At 48.8% G+C, this 15,985-nt stretch overlaps 1 protein-coding gene and 1 pseudogene across 2 annotated transcripts in view; one reads left to right on the plus strand and one right to left on the minus strand.

Annotated features, from left to right (window-relative positions):
* LOC147737261 (uncharacterized) overlaps positions 1 to 15,985 on the minus strand; it is a 365,313-nt gene that overhangs the window by 63,778 nt on the left and 285,550 nt on the right. The window lies entirely within an intron of this gene.
* LOC147737263 (uncharacterized) overlaps positions 1 to 15,985 on the plus strand; it is a 46,855-nt pseudogene that overhangs the window by 12,016 nt on the left and 18,854 nt on the right. The window contains exon 2 of the transcript XR_015295989.1: positions 13,669 to 13,715. The product of XR_015295989.1 is annotated as an uncharacterized LOC147737263 (transcript). The remainder of the gene's footprint in view (positions 1 to 13,668; positions 13,716 to 15,985) is intronic.

Consider the following 15,985-nt stretch of genomic DNA (forward strand, 5'->3'; position numbering starts at 1 on the left):
ACAGGTCCTCAGCTGTCACGAAGCATCGGGGGGTGGCTTTACTGTTCAAGGCAGCGTTGCACTTTCAACCAATGGGGGTCCGCAGCGACAGCGAGGGACGGTGGCTGATGGTCAAAGGGCACATTCAGGGTAGGCTATGTACGTTTGTTGTGCTCTACCTGCCCAATGCAGGTCAGAATAGGTTCTTGCAGGAGTTACTGGTTAAGGTGGGGGACTTTGCAGAAGGTCTCGTGTTCATGTTGGGTGATTATAATTTGGTTTGGGACAGAGATATGGATAGCTCGGGGGGGCGGCGGGCGGACACAGGGGTCTTTTCTGAGGCTACGCAGCGTGGGGTGGAGGAGATGGGTCTAGTTGATGGATGGAGGTTTTTTCACCCTGATATGAAGGACTATACGTTCTTTTCCCATGTGCACCACTCCTACTCCCGTTTGGATTACGTCTTCCTTAGTCAATCCCTTAGAGGGAACATTCTAGATGCCGCCATTCTCCCGATATCTGTGTCGGACCACAGCCTCATGGTGCTCACGCTTCGTTGGTCGCCTCCTGACACCGCGAACCGGAAGTGGTACTTCCCGGCTTCGGTAGTCAGGGACGAGGTGTCCCATCAAGCCTTACGCTTGGCCATTCGTGACTTTTTTGATTGCAATCCCCCGTCGGACACATCCCTGATGACCACGTGGGACGCCTTCAAGGCAACGATCAGGGGGACTTGCCTGGGCCTCAATTCGCAATTGAACGCTCTACGTAGGAAGGAGAGGGAGGCGCTAGAGGCCGAGGTGCTCACGCTTGAGAGGGAGCACAAAGCTAATCCCTCGAGAATAACCCTGCGTCCCCTGACGGCGGTTAGGGGCAAGCTGAAGGCACACTATACGAATAGGGCCGAGCTCACCCTCCTAAGGCTGGGACGGCACTCCTACTCCAGTGGTAACAAGATTGGCAGGCACTTGGCCCGACAACTGAGGGACAAGAGGGAGCGTGAGTACATAGGTGGGATTAGAGATCCCGCGGGAGCGCTCCATCATTGTGACGGGGCGAAGGCGGACGTCTTTGGCCGCTTTTACGCCGCTCTGTATAAGGGGGAAGAGCTGGATTCTGCTAAACAACGGGAGTTCCTGCAGCGCTTATCGCTTCCGCAGGTCTCCGGGGCCTGGAATGATTTACTCGATGCTCCGATCACGAGGGAGGAGGTCCTCTCTGCCATCAAAAACTTGAAATTACACAAAGCCCCCGGACCCGATGGGTTCACTGCAGTTTTCTATCAGACCTATGCGACTGAGGTGTGTGACTTCCTGGTCGCCCTCTTTAACGATATGGTTGGACCTGGGGTGAATTCCGGGACCCTCGCGGAGGCAGTGATCACAGTCCTGCCAAAGCCGGGGAAGGACCCGGAGCAGTGTGCCTCATACCGCCCCATAGCCTTACTCAATATCGACGCGAAGCTTTACTCGGCTATTTTAGCAAGTCGTCTACAGGATCTGCTGCCGACGATTATCCACGCGGACCAATCCGGCTTCATTAAAGGCCGCCAGACGCACGATAATACTAGGAGGGTAATCCACCTTATTGAGAAGGCGGACAAGTTCCGCATCCCGGCGGTCTTGGTGGGTCTGGACGCAGAGAAGGCCTTCGACCGAGTGGACTGGGGCTTCTTATTCCACACGTTACAGGCGTTTGGTTTCTCCGATCGATTCATCGCTATGGTGAGAGCCAACTTCTGCAGCCCACGCTCGAGGGTGGCAGTGAACGGCCACCTGTCGGCCTTCTTCCGGCACTCACGAGGCACCAGACAGGGGTGCCCCCTCTCACCCTTGTTGTTTGCGCTCAGCATTGAGCCCCTGGCGATGGCGGTCCGGGAGCATGAGGGGGTGAAGGGCATCCCATTCACAGGGGAACAGCACAAAATCACCCTTTTTGCAGATGACGTCCTGCTATCAGTGGCCGACCCGCTAACTCTCTTCCGTGTGTTCGAGATATATTGCTGGAATTTGAAGCAGTGGCCGGCTTCAAAGTTAATTACGGCAAGTCGTATGTCCTGAACCTGACCCTATCTCAGGCCGAGGTGGCACAGGTGAGAGCGACGACACCTCTGGCCTGGGCCTCGGGCTCCATTCTATACCTGGGAGTTCGTCTCACCCCTACGGTGGGCGGCTTATTCGCAGCCAACTTCCCGCCCCTCTTGGCCAAGTCGCGGGCGGAACTGGAGAAATGGAAACCCAAATTCCTATCCTGGCTGGGACGGGTGCACGCTATCAAAATGGTCCTTCTCCCCAAGTATCTGTACCTGTTCCAGGCCCTACCGATCCCACTGAACTCCTCCTTTTTTAGCCACCTTAAATCGATGATGTTGAAATTTGTCTGGCAGGGTGGTCGGGCGCGCCTTTCGTTTACCCTCCTGCGACGTCTGCGGAATGACGGGGGGGTCGGCCTTCCGGATTTCCACCTCTATTACAAAGCGGCCCAACTCAGAGTCATGGTGGAATGGTCCCAGCAGTTTTCCGACAAACACTGGCTGCATATGGACCGGAGTGTGGCGGGCCGGTCCATCTGGGATCTGGCATGGAAGCCGAAGCGGGACCGCCCGGCAAACGCGTATATTAGTACCCCCACGGGGACTACGCTGAAAGTCTGGGATACCCTGGCGGGCGATGAGAGGTGGACGACCTTTCCGTCCCCATTCACTCCATTGCATTTCAACCCGGAGTTTCCACCGGCACTCACCGAGGGCCCCTTTGACGCCTGGAGGGAGGGGGGATGCCGGGCGCTACTTCACCTGTTCCACGGCCCCGATCCCCTGACGTTTGGGAACTGCATGCGGGACTACCAAGTGCAGCCGGTGGAACGATACAGGCATTTACAATTGCTCCACTGGGCCACGTCACCGGGTGTGCGGGAGGCTGCGACGAGACCTCTGTCCGACTTTGAGGCCTTTCTCCTGAAGACATCCACCATGAAGGGGGCCATCTCCTTTCTCTACCAACTGCTGCTCCGCTCGGCCCTTTCCCCCAGACCGCGCTACATGGAGCAATGGGAGGAGATGGTAGGGAGGGATATCACTGACGGAGAATGGTCAGCTCTTTGGAAGGACATGACACAATTTAATCACTCCATACTCCTGAGGGAGGCGCATTTAAAAACCCTTACGCAGTGGTACATGGTCCCGGCTCGACTTCATCGCATTTACCCGGCTGTCACGGACAGGTGCTGGAGGGGCTGCGGCCTCCTGGGGGACTTCCGCCACATTTGGTGGGACTGCCCGATCATCAAACCCTTCTGGGTCGAGATCTTGTCCCATATTAAAGACATCCTGAAGTACCCTGTCGACGACTCCCCGGAGTTCGTGCTACTGGGTTTGAGAGACCCTGGCCTTGAACACCAGACACGAGCTGACAAAAAGATCCTTTGGCTGTGTCTCGGCCAAACTCACGTTGGCTTCGGCCTGGAAGCGGAAGGAGGCCCCGGCGATCTCCCTTTGGCACGCTAGATTGTGGAGGCTCCTGAGTCTCGAGAGAATGGCGGACATATTCCTAGGCAACTACAAAAATTTCAAACACGTGTGGGGCCCCTTGGTGTCCTTTCTCTCTAATGGTTTGCCTTCGGCAGTTTGCCCGGCATCACTGAGGAATTTACATCTATTTCAGCTCTAGAGTGTGCCTGTTGGATGAATGGGGGATGTGAGCGGCACCGTCACGGGAGGGGGGGGGGGGGGAGTTGTGGGGGACTGGGGTTGGGTGCTACTTTGGAACAGTTATATTGATGTGATGAGGCTCACCTAGAGGACAGGGCGATTCTGGACTCCTTGTCGGCTGCACTAACTGAGCGACCCCATGTTGGGGTATAGGAACGGGACTGCCGACACTTACAACTGACGAAGCCTCTAATCCACTGGCTTTCTGGTGTTGCAGCATTGCCTCATCTTACTTTAACGCTTTCCCACTGTGTGGGACCATCTGTGCGCCATATGTGGTACCTTTTGTTTAATGTTCATTTTTTTTGTCTGCAAAATAAAAAATTTTACAAAAAAAAAAAGTGCTGCTCGGCTCGGGAGCAATAGTGGGAGAAACCTCCAGTGTAGGACATCCCTCGTCTGTCTCTCTATCGGTGGTGACTGGTTGTTGTGGAAAAAATGAGTCCGGTCAGTGGTCACATAAAGCCTGAGAATAGAAGTCTGTGGGGACTATTTTGCGGGGCAATGATGGCAGTCAACTCTGCAGATTATATATTTGATATTTTCACCAGTTTATTGTATATCCTGATTAGCAGCCAGCAGTGGTAAGGTTCTGCATTATTCTGTCCAAAGGGTTCTCAGGATCTATCACATAAAGCAGGGCATCAGCCGCGTATAGGGATATCCTGTTTTCCCATTGGTCGGTACATTGCATACCGCAGACCAGTGGATCTTGTCTGATCCTTGCAGTTAAGGGCTCCAGTGCTAGAATGAAGATTAGGAATGACAACAGGCAACCCTGTTGAGCGTCACATTGAAGCTGAAATTCTTGCAACATCCCCCTGTTTACTTTCAACTGTATCAGTGGGTCAGCATATAAGAGTCGCTCCCAGCAGATACTTGCCAGCACCTCGAACATATAGGCCCATTCCACTGAGTCGAAAGCCACTCTGGCATCCAAGGAAAACATCAGCGCACGTTCCTGCATATGGGGAGTTTGGCTCAGCACGCCATGAAGGCGCCTCAGGTTAGTGCTACGATACGGCATAAAGCCCGACTGGTCTGGGTAGTCCAGGTCCTTAATAATTTTGATGAGTCTGGAAGCCAGGACCTTAACCACGATCTTAGCTTTGGTGTTGAGGAGCAAGTCGTCGGAAGTGTTCCCGTCTTTTAAGATGCCCACTATTGTGGCCAGCATCTGGCCTCTGGGCACTGAGCCTCGTTGGTGGCTCTCCTTGAACATTTGGAGCAAACGAGGGACTATGTCCTGAACCAACAGTTTATACGGAAACACCCATTACAACGCAGTCATTACAGCTTTTACAACGTGGGTGTTACAACGTAACTGCATTTACATCGCATGTCACTACAACGCCTGTCACTACAACGCCTGTCACTACAACGCATGTTACTACAACGCATGGCATTACAACCCATGCCATTACATCGCATGCCATTACATCGCATGCCATTACATTGCATTATAAGGTAAGTAATGGAGGTTTTTTTTGTTTTAGGGTGGGTATGGGTTTGGGGGTACATGGGAATACAAATGTTTTCCCCTACACTATCCAACACTTACCCTACTGTTGCACTCACTGGAGTGGGAATAGTAATTTTTACCTGTACACTATCCAACACTTACCCTACTGTTGCACTCACTGGAGTGGGAATAGTAATTTTTACCCCTACACTATTCAACACTTACCCTACTGTTGCACTCACTGGAGTTGGAATAGTAATTTTACCCCTACACTATCCAACACATTTCCCACTGTTACCCTAAAAGTATTATGTGTTGTAATGGAATGCGTTGTGAAGGCAGTTTATACAAATGCATTGTAATGGCATGAGCTGTAAAGAATAGCGGTGATGTAAAACCTGCGTTGTAAAGGCATGCGTTTTAATTATTTGCGTTGTAACGTCATAGATTTGTTTATGCAACTCGATTGGTATCCCGTCAAGGCCTACCTCTTCGCCCGATGACGAATCCCATATGGTTTTTGCAGTTTCATCCTCCATTATTTCCTCCTCACGGTGATCGCGATCTGAGGTGGGGAAAATTGGCAGATGGATGTTGGCTAGTAGATCTCAGGATTCCTCAACTGTGGTTATCACCGCAGGGAAGTATAACTGGGTGTAATAGGCGCCAACTGCGTCTACCACACGTTTTCCACTTTTACTTAGTTATCCTCCGGTGTCCTCACCTCCAGTACCCAGCGGCCCGTCTATGCCCTCCTATCTAACCAGGCCAACAGTTTGCCCACTTTGTTACTGACTCATGTAAACTCTGTGAAGTCCTATGACTCATTCGGGGGCATCAGTAGCCACATCTCGGTATTCCCTTGGATTCATAAGGAGTGTGTGTTGGGTGTCACTACTGTCCTGTACAACCAAGTCCCTCTTTGGCGTGTGAATTTCATGTTCCAGCAATTCAAGCTGGGCCTCTTTTCCTTTCGTGTCCTGCAATGAGGGAGAAGGCCTGTTCCCTAATCACCGCCCTATACGCCTCCTAGCGGGTCTAAGAGGAGTCTACTGATGTCCTGCGACTACAGCGGCATTCAGAATCATGCCTGAAGCTTCCAAAAGCAGGCCGCCGGAGCCTGAGGAATTGAATAGTTCTGAGTTGAGGCTGCTAAAATGTAATTATTAACAGTCTTTAGTCTACAGACCTGAGAACGTGTGACTGGGAGCCCCAAGGTCACGACGAGTCTCCCAACAGCCTGCTCGCAGGGTATTGGATTTATTTAGGCATTTTTTTATAGCGCATACTTTACCCAGAGGTGACAGAGCGCTTTAGAATAGAGCGAAGTATATAGGATTAGATATTATGACATGTTTACAGAGTATAAATCTGCTAAAAATTACACGATACAAACTAAAGTTGGAGCGATTAGGGTTCCAAAAAAACACATTCCACAGTTGAAGTGTAAGGACAAAATAGTTCTCCATTGAGGAACACGAAACAGTCAGAGTTGTTGGTAGCCGTGGCTTTGGAAGAGAAGAGTTTTAAGGTCCTTTCGTTAAATGCGGAAAGAGGTGGCGGTGCGGAGGTACGGAGGAAGCGAGTTCCAAACTCTGGCCGCACAGGCGTCGGAGCACGCAGGAAATCAAACTCAGAAACATACAGACTCCCGCTCCATAAAGAGATTCTCGCTCTCCAAATGGGGTCAGCTAAACCATCTTGAAGGCAGGGCGATGTCCCCGGGGAGTCCCATACAGGGGCAACATCAGAATAGTAGCCAATTTTCTATCTGGTTCTTACTTTAAACCAAGTTTCTAGCGCAGTCTTAAGAGCCTTCAAGCATACTTTTTTTTAAAGAACTTGGGAGACCCAAACTTATAAAGAAACCCTTTTGCGCCTCCCCCGCCCTCATTTATTGCCAACTCACTGAGCAACCTTCCCCATGCCGTTCCAGCTGGTTTAGACAGTAGCATCCGTATAGCTTTAAATTGGAATGCGACTAAATACCAGCTGATATCTGGGAGGGCTAACCCGCCTTTAACTAATCTGCGCCTCAGTTTCTTCCATGATAGCCTTACACCCTTGGCTGCCTAAACGAAACTCCCAATCTTACTTTGAATCTTGGAACTATTCTGTTGGGGAAAAGTCAGGGGGACTGGGTTAAACAAATAAGTCAGCTTTGGAAGAATGATCTTCTTCACTAGCTTGACCTTCCCATAGATAGACAGGGGAAGGTTCCTCCACCTTGCAAAGAGACGATCTATCTCCTTGATGATTTTATTCAGATTAATAAGGGGAATTTCTCAAGGTCTTTGACAATATTAATGCCCGCATATTTGAACTCTTTGCTAATTGGGCCCACCCACTTAATGATATTCCAGCATATCACCTCTGTCTTTGAGGGATTAACTAAATACACAGAGATAGAGCCATAATCCTCCAATAGGGTTTTGACCTGCGGAATAGTCACTTCTGGGTTACTGGTGTATAGGATTATTATCGTCAGCATATAAAGCTATTTTACATTGATAAAGCTGAGATTTTAAAAGGGGGATTAGATCATCTAGTCTAATAGCTCCATATATAAGTCAAATAACAGAGGTGAGATGGGCAACCTTGCCTAGTCCCCCTCTGTATATCAAATCTGGAGTTAAGCATTCCATATATCAAGATTTTTGCTGATGCTCCCTGATGATATTTCCTCATAGTTTGTATAAATATGGGACCAAAACCCATTGCCTTCAATACCTCCCAAAGATAGGCCCAACTGACCCTATCAAAAGCCTTGGCAGCGTTGAGAGCGATCACTGCCAAGGGGTCTGATCTTATTATAGCCAGATCGATATTGCCTCTAAGCAGCTCCGTCTGTTCCTGGATATATCACCCGGTTATAAAAACCTTTCTGGTCGATGTTAACCAATCCAGGAACTAGCTTGTCCAATCTCCCTGCCAAAATGCCCATAAAGATCTTGTAATCGGCATTTAGCAGGGAGATCGGATGGTATGAATCTGCTTTGAGTGGATTCTTCCCGTGTTTTAATATTAGGACAATGGTTGCTTCCTTCCAGGAGCTTGGAATTTGGCCTGTTAGACTATATGTTGATTGGAACAAAATTTCCAAAGCTGGAGTCAATTTGTCTGACATAAATTTGTAAACTTCATTTGGCAATGTGTCCATACCTGATGCTTTATAGTTCTTAGATATCTTAATTTGAGTTTTTATCTTTTCCAACGTAATGGGAGCATTGTGAAGGTCTCGGTTAGCTTGGGTTAAAGTAGGGAGAGATTTACTACTCAGCCATGCTTGTATTTGCTCTTTTGAGGGTGTTAGATTCTCTTTATAGAGATCTGAGAATAATGTGAGGAAACAGGTCTGTATATCTTCTACACTAGTAGATTCATCCCCATTACTGTTTATTACTAGCTCATTGATGTTATTTTTGGAACGGTCAACTCTGGCCTTCCAGGCTAGGAGGGCACCTGCTTTCTCCCCATATTCATAATTTTCCATATTTTTAATAAGCCACAGAGCCTTGTATTTCTCATCTAATGTCCCCCTGAACTCTTGCCTAGCCATGTCAAGATCGTTCTGCATTTTACCCAACTTTCCTGAGCTCCCTCCTATTGATAAAATCCTTTCGGCTTCTAGCTGCTGTTTTTTTTCCTCCATTAATCTTAGCTCCCGGGCTTTACCTCGATTTCTGGAGCATATGGCGCCATGGAGCCCGCTCCTCAGGTTAGCCTTAAAGGCGTCACAAACAAATTCTATAGCTGTTGAACCGATATTTAGATAAAAAAAAAACTCTAAGATAATTTAATGGCCTGAATATTTTCAGGGTCTGCTAATTTTGCCATGTTAAGCATCCATCTTGTTTGAGTCATATTCATTTTCCTTTGATATGAGAACAATATTGGAGCATAATAAGACATGGCTTGGCAATATGGCGAACTCAGACGTGGAGTCCAGGAGATTTCTGTTAGTTAGGAAGTAGGCAATCCTGGAAGAATGATGGTATTTTTTTACTATGGAACGTAAACCCAGGGAGATCTCCCTTCTTCCTCCTCCAGACGCCGGCCAACTCACAAGTCATGCATCAGATTCTTCATAGCACGACAAATACGGGGGGCCCCTATATAATGTGTCTGGTTTGACCTGTCTTTTAGCGGATCTAGAAGGACATTCAAATCCCCACCAATTATCATAGGTGGGTTTTCCATGATTAGCTTGGGCTACAGCTTTGAAATATAAGTTGGATCATCCACGTTTGGTCCATAAAAGGAGGCAAGGTTAATTCTGTACCTCCGAGGTCCAGTTGTGCTATGATCCACCTCCCCGTTTGATCAGTCTGTGATGATTTTATGGAACAGGTGGACCCCTGCTTGATCAAGATTGCGAATCCCCGACTATTAATTATTTGTTCGGAAGAACAATGACCTTTAATCCAAGGAATACTAGAGAACAATGAATTAGATTCCCCCGAAGTCAGGTGTGTCTCTTGTAAGAGACAAACCTGTGCTACGGAGAGCTCCAAATATTTCAATATCAGAAAAAACCATCTTTAAAGGTGAAAATTACTCCTTCTCTAAAGACCTATTATAAAGTTCTGTCTTCCTCTGTAGTAGCCACCAGTGAGCAAGATAAAATAACTACTCAAGAGGATCGTGAGGGGGTCCCTCTAAGTCCAAGCCCAAGCCTAAGACCAAAGTATTAGTTAATGACAAAGGGCAACCTTTAGTCCTCTCTCTAGCTCTTACCCCATTTTTGCAGTGTAAGCAGAGAGGACCTAAGCAGCAGGGGGGGGTCTACAGTAACCTCGTCAGTAATTCCACCTGCTTCTCACCCAGCAGTGAGCCTGTCTAACAGATATAATGTTCTTGAAATCCAACAGTCTCAAGATTCTCTAGACAGTGCAAATGGAATAGTTAATGAAACAGAAACTGGAACAGAAACTGAGGAAGCTGGAGAAGGAATAACAGACCTTGATGCACAAAACAACCCACGAGAGATGGTCCGTTTGTGCACGCCCGTCCCTTCTTAATGCCCACGTAGCCAACAAAAAGTTGGTTGTCCACCCGTAACTGTTGTGTGCGGTTCAGGTAAAAAGAAAACGCACATTTTGGGCCAGACGGTGGAGTCTCTCTTCCTCTTTTGAAGGATGCGGAGGCGGAAAGAAGGTGGGCAAGGTAATGGTCTGGCCGATATGAAAGGCAGTAACCACCTTGGACAGAAAAGAAGGACGAGTCCTCATAACAACTTTGTCCGGATGGACAGAGAGGAAAGGAGGCTTTGAGGAAAGAGCCTGGAGCACACTCACTCTTCTGGCAGAGGTGATGCCAACCAGGAAAGCAGTTTTGAGAGTCCGAAGACGAAGAGGACAGTTGATGGGTGGCTCAAACGGAGCACACATCAGATAGGTTAATACCAGATTCAAGTCCCACTGAGGCATTACGAATGGAACAGGAGGAAACATGTTAGTAATGCCTTTCAATAACCTACTTACAACAGGAGACTTAAAGAGAGAAGGCTGATCAGGAAGTCTCAAGAAGGCTGAAAAAGCTGAAAGATACCCCTTGATGGTGCCCAGAGCAGAGCCCTGCTGGGTCAGGGAAAGAAGAAAGAGGAGAACCTCAGAAAGAGGGGCGGAAAGTGGATCCACAGCCTTTGCTGTGACCATGCCACACATTTGTTCCACCTGCAGGCGTACATCGTTTTTGTGGAGAGATGCCTGGCTGACAGAATGACATCACAGACTTCAGGAGGCAAGTCAAATGGCATCAGCTGCCCCTGCTCAATCTCCACGCATGGAGGTGGAGGCTGGACAGGTTCGGATAGAGGACCGTCCCCTGCTGCTGCAATAGAAGGTCTGTAGCAACCCCCTTTCCTGCCTAGCCTTTCCTCACGACCAACACATAACACACACACAACCACACACACACACAACCACACACACACAGCCATACACACACACAACCACACACACCCACAACCAATCCTACAACCTTACACAACCACACACACACACGCACACAACCACACACACAACCACACTCACACCCACCCACAACCACACACGCACAACCACACCCACAACCACACACACAACCTTGCACAACCACACACCCACAACCCTAAAAATCTTTTTTTTTCCTCACCAATTAAAAATGTCAGTGTGTTTCTAGGTATCGCTGAGTCAGCGCGCATGCGCTGCTTGGAGAGACTTTAGTAAGTGAGTTTTGAAAATGCTACAGACTGGCTGCAGCCGCCATCTGTCTCCTCAGTCACGGGTCAATAAGTTGCTTGTTCCTTTCTTTCATGGCTCAGTAAGCCTTACAGCATGCTCCTCCACCCCCTCCCACGCAGCCCTCTTCCTCTGTTCGAACCCCCTTCCCTGCCTAGCCTTACGTCACAACCAACACATAAACACACAACACACTCACACACCTAGCCACACGAACACACAACCACACACCCACAACCACACCCACAACCACACACGCACAACCACACACACAACCACACACACACTCACACACACAACCACACTCACACACACAACCACACTCACACACAAACAACCACACCCATAACCACACACACAACCACACCCACATACACAACCACAGCCACACACACAACCATACCCACACACAACCACACCCACAACCGTACACAACGATAACCACACACACACAACCACACACACACACACAACCACACACCCACAACCTTACACAACCACACACAACTACAACCACACACACACAACCACACTTACACAAACAACCACACTCACACACACACAACCACACCCATAACCACATAACCACACCCACAACCACACACAACCACACACACAACCACACACACAACCACACACACAACCACACACACACAACCACATCCACACACAACCACACCCACAACCTTACACAATCACAACCATGCACACAGCCACACACAACCACACACACCCAACTACACCCACACACAACGACACATACACACAACCACACACACACAACCACAAATACACACACACACAACCACATGCACACACAACCACACTCAACCACACACACCCAACCACAACCACATATACACAACCACACACAACCACACCCACACACACAACCACAAATACACACACAACCACACACACAGCCACACACACAACCACACACAACCACACCCAACCACAGGGGTGCTGTAATGTGGTACTGTAGTGTGGTGCTGCAGAGTGGTGCTGCAGAGTGGTGCTGTACAGTGGTGCTGCAGAGTGGTGGTTTAGATTGGTGCTGTAAAGGGGGTGCTGCAGAGTGGTGCTGCAGAGTGGTGCTGTACAGTGGTGCTGCAGAGTGGTGGGTTTGATTGGTGCTGTAAAGGGGTACTGTAGAGTGGTGCTGTACAGTGGTGCTGTACAGTGGTGCTGCAGAGTGGTGCTGTACAGTGGTGCTGCAGAGTACTGCTGTACAGTGGGTGGGGAGTTTGAAAGTGATCCTCTTGTTGACCGGGAGCCAGTGCAGGTTTCTCAGGTGGGCGGTGATGTGGCTGTTGCGAGGGAGTCCGAGGATGAGGCGTGCTGAGGCGTTTTGTAGGCATTGGAGTCTCTTCTGGAGTGTGGCCATGGTTCCTGCGTAGAGGGCGTCCAGCTTGCTGCTGACGATTGCTTGGGTGACCGTCCTTCTGGTTTTGGTGGGGATCCATCTATAGATCTTTCAGAGCATGCGGAGGGTGTTGAAGCAGGAAGAGGAAACAGCATTAACTTGCTGGGTCATAGAGAGTGTGAAGTCCACAATAAACCCCAGGTTGCATGTGTTGTTGGTGGGTGTCAGGGCAGCTCCCCGCATAGCCGTCCACCAGGAGTCGTCCCATGTGGAGAGGGTGGATCTGAGGATGAGGACCTCTGTCTTGTCCGAGTTCAGTTTCAGCCGGCTTGTCTTCATCCAGTCTGCGACAGCCTTAATTCCCTTTTGGAGGTTGGATTTGGCGGTGGTCAAGTCCTTGGTGAGGGAGAGGATCCGCTGGTTTTCGTCGGCGCACGAGATGATGTTGAAGTGGTGTGCTCGGATGATGTTGGCGAGGGTAGGGCTGAGGGATGATCCTTGGGGTACGCCGCAGGTGATCGTGGTGGCTTTGGATCGGAAAGGGGGATGCAGACTCTCTGGGTTCTGCCGGTGAGGAAAGAGATGATAAAAGTAATTAGCACATTGAACAAAATAAATAGTTCTACCATCTTTCTAAAACAATGTACATATGCCAGCATATAAAAACTGTATCAGGCGTTTCCTACGATGCTTTCCTGTGTGTGTGTGAGTGTGTGTGTGTGTGTGTATGTGTGTGTATGTGCCTCTGTCTCCCATTCCCTGGAGGGAGAGTTTGTAGCTCCCCATTGTAGAAGAGTCGGTCAAAAAGGAGTTCACTGCATTGAATAATTTCTTGGTATACACTGTTTATTAGTATTACAGGAAATCACAATGATTGATTGTCTCTTTTGTATTCTTCTTTCCCACATGGTCTTCCACTTCTGTCCCTTAGGTGAGCCTCGGCCGCCGTCATCCCTTGGACAGAAGGAAAAGGCTCAGGTAAGTGATTTTGCTTTATGGTTTAGTCAAGGGAGGATGTGAGGGATAAATATTAGCTATGCATAAATGTGAAGGGTAGGGGTAGAGGTTGGAGTAACAAAAAAGAAAAAGGGTAGCCAATTTTTTCTGCTCTTGTCTTTCTTTTCCTTCTCAATTATTTCCTTTTCTCTGGGTCTCTTTCACCCCTCCACCTCTCCTCCTGTCCCTCTCTGACTCAGCCCCTTTACAAAACCCCTTTAGACGCCCATGCACCTGGAAGAGCCACGTATCTCCGGGCCATGGCGTAGTGACTACGCGTACTTCATTGATGTCTGGTCTCCTTCTTCTTCGGCTTTTCCTCCTCCGCCGGGTTCGGGTGTTCTGTTTGCGGACAAGCTGTAACCTTCCCTGGGCTCCAGTTCTCTCTCTCGGAAGGCTGTTCCGTCTTCTCCGTCTGGTTTCTCCACCTCACGCTCCCTTGCTGCGTGTAGCTGGACCAACTACTGACCAACCTGACACGCTCTCCGCCCCGCCTTCTTGAATCGTGTATCGTCTGACGTCTGTCCTCATCTCGGGCTTAAAGGGGCCTCCTGCCGATTACCCTCTCTCCACTTCTTGCTGGCTGCAAAGCGGCCAACTGGTAATAGAGGACTGTGAATATAGGAGGGGAGAAATATATTCTCCTTCTTGGCGCCAACAAAAGTGAGGTAGCACGACTCCAACGCGTGCAAAACTCTGTGGCTAGAACTCTAGTCGGCCTCCCCCGCAGATGTTCAGCCAGAGCGACCATACAAAAACTACACTGGCTACCCGTCGACTCCAGAATTAAGTTCAAGGCCCTCATCATGACCTTCAAAATCATCAAACTGGATACCCCCCACTGCTTCGACCACTCCTCACCCCCTACGCGCCGTCACGTACCCTGCGATCCTCAAACCAAAACCTCCTATGCGTTCCACGCATAAAACTCTGCCGCATGGGCGGCCGCTCTTTCAGGTTCCTTGGAGCTAAACTATGGAACAGTCTGCCACAACACATCCGCTCCATAGAAAGCCTACCGGCGTTCCGGAAAGCAATTAAAACGTTCCTATTCCCTCTCCCCTAATTCCCTCCCACCCTCTCCCGCTCAGACCAGGGTCTGTGGTTCTTAGCGCCGGGACGCCTCATTGCTGGGGCAGCTGTTTGCGCTCTACCAAAACAATACAATACAATATATGAAGGATGGCATGGCACTCCTTATTCTCTATCCCATCGTGTACTACAGGGGCTTCCTGACACCCGTCTTGCTCACAGGTTGGACATCCCTCCTCGCAGAATGATTGGCAAGCAGCTGAGTTGTGGTTTTAGTGACCTTGCAATGACAGCAAGTGCTCCTCTGCCCCAACCCAGAAATGCTTGTTTATTTATAGCAAATAGCATTCTTGTTTCCAGGCCGAGACCTTAGTCAGGCCGCCTTTGTTCATGATCTATTGATAGCTGCTTCACCTCTTGGATGAATAACAAACTGTCTCATCTGCACAATGTATGTTCAGACCTTATGATGTTGGTCAAGGTGTAGTAATAGTGTTCTTACGAAGTGGAATTCGTAAGCAAAGTAGTTTCATGGAAACGAATCGTTCACTTTCACAGATGCAAATGCGTCAAAAGTCATCATGTGAAAGAAAAGGCAACTTTGTCGAACGTGTCCATGTTAAAATGGCAGCGTTTCTCCCTGGGCCTAACTGAGCCATGTAACAAACCGTCACAAGTAAGATTTTGAGAAGGGGTAATACAATAGTAGTTTTGAAGCAGTGAATAGATATTAGTTAAGCTGGAGAGATTTACTAGTGAGGTTCAGCCGAGAAATGTATCCAAAAAGGTGTTTAACATGCATGCCCATGAAGTGGTCAGATGTTGTGCAAGATGGATTGGCTGATTTGAGAATTGCAATTGGTTCTCTAGGTGAAAAAAAAGAATTAAAGTGAGGGTGTTCAGCAAAGAGATAAAAGAGAGATGAGGGGCAGTAAGTGAAGTAGCGGGGTGTTCCCCAAAGTGGTGATCTTAGAGGAAAGTATGAAGTAAGGTCAGTGGTAGAGAGTGTGGAGTGAATGATGAGTGGGCTTAGTGATCAGATGATATTTTGAAAGTATGTGCACTTGATATTAGCAGCAGCTAGAGACTGTGTGTTTAGTGCATTTATGTTAGTGACAAGATTTTCTTGTTTAATTTGTCGGGAGGTCAGTAGAATGAATGTAGAATTTTATAATGGTCTGGCGTAGGCCATATTAATTTGCTGCATGTGCCGTAGCCGG

The sequence above is a fragment of the Lissotriton vulgaris genome, chromosome 1_1, assembly GCF_964263255.1.
Source record: "Lissotriton vulgaris chromosome 1_1, aLisVul1.2, whole genome shotgun sequence".
NCBI lineage: Eukaryota > Metazoa > Chordata > Amphibia > Caudata > Salamandridae > Lissotriton > Lissotriton vulgaris.